We start from the raw sequence: 1,406 nt of genomic DNA, 5'->3' as shown, positions 1-1,406 counted from the left end.
GATACATTAATTTGTCCTAAGGAAATGACCAGAACTTCAGTCAAAGTTTTTTTTTGCAAAGAAGTTCATTCCAGTGTTACTTATAACACAGAAAGTTTGGGATTCTCATATATGTTTAACAGGAAAGGAATGATTAGCTACTGATAGTGTATGCACATGTGGGAATTGGGGGCAGCCATTACGAAATCCAATTTTCAAGGGTTATTTAATGACATTGGAAGTGTTCATGCTATGAGGTTAAGTAATGAAATCAGGACACTAGTGGGAATACAAAACGGCACAACCTCTGTGGAGGGAAATTTGGCGGCCTCTACCATAATTTCATGCACATCAGCCCTTTGAACTAGCAAATCTGCTTCCAGGAACCTACTCCAAAGATACACTGGCAAATACACAAAGACTTATATGCACGTTGTTGCTCACTGCATTGTTTTTAATAGCAAGAGAGTGTTACCCCAAATGCCTGTCATAGGTGGCCAGTGAGATAAATGATCATATAGACAACATGGAGCGCTGTGCAGCCGTTAAGGGAGAACTTTATGGACTGATGTGGAAAGGCCTCTGAGATCTTTTGTTAAGATAACAAAATCCTGATACAGAAAAATTATGTAAAATGCGCCTTTTGTGTAAGAAAACAAAGTTCAGTTATGTTGTAGCTTTTTAAAAAACCTTTACAGTTTAGCTATGGAATATGTGTCAGCTTGTCCGTAGGTAATGTCTGTCATTTTCTTTGATGAGTCCAGTCATCTCAATTAGGGGTGATATGCAATGTCTAGACATATTTTGGTAGTCAAAACCTGGAGATAGGCTGAGCACTGTCATGGCGGTTGGCAAGAACAAGCGCCTTACGAAAGGTGGCAAAAAGGGAGCCAAGAAGAAAGTGGTTGATCCATTTTCTAAGAAAGATTGGTGTGATGTGAAAGCACCTGCTATGTTCAATATAAGAAATATTGGGAAAACACTAGTCACCAGGACGCAAGGAACCCAAATTGCATCTGATGGCCTCAAAGGTCGCGTGTTGGAAGTGAGTCTTGCTGATCTGCAGAATGATGAAGTTGCATTTAGAAAATTCAAGCTGATTCCTGAAGATGTTCAGGGCAAAAACTGCCTAACTTCCATGGCATGGATCTTACCCGTGACAAAATGTGTTCTATGGTTAAAAAATGGCAGACTGTGATTGAAGCTCATGTTGATGTTACAACTACTGATGGTTATTTGCTTCGTCTGTTCTGTGTTGGTTTTACTAAAAAACGCAACAATCAGATACAGAAGACCTCTTATGCCCAGCACCAGCAGGTTCGCCAAATTCGGAAGAAAATGATGGAAATCATGACCAGAGAGGTGCAGACAAACGACTTGAAAGAAGTTGTCAATAAATTGATTGCAGATAGCATTGGAAAAGACAT

The 1,406-nt window shown here is 39.8% G+C and overlaps 1 pseudogene across 1 annotated transcript; it reads left to right on the top strand.

The window, feature by feature from the left end:
* The first annotated feature begins 792 nt into the window (after window positions 1-792).
* Window positions 793-1,400, top strand: LOC100965071 (annotated as a pseudogene). Its single transcript, XR_155091.3, has one exon. The product of XR_155091.3 is annotated as a 40S ribosomal protein S3a pseudogene (transcript).
* Window positions 1,401-1,406: the final 6 nt, after the last annotated feature.

The sequence above is a fragment of the Otolemur garnettii genome, unplaced genomic scaffold (assembly GCF_000181295.1).
Source record: "Otolemur garnettii isolate 467f Iridium unplaced genomic scaffold, OtoGar3 scaffold02066, whole genome shotgun sequence".
Classification (NCBI taxonomy): Eukaryota; Metazoa; Chordata; class Mammalia; order Primates; family Galagidae; genus Otolemur; species Otolemur garnettii.
Note: the sequence above shows the minus strand (reverse complement) of the source record. Positions and strands in the feature narration are given on the sequence as shown.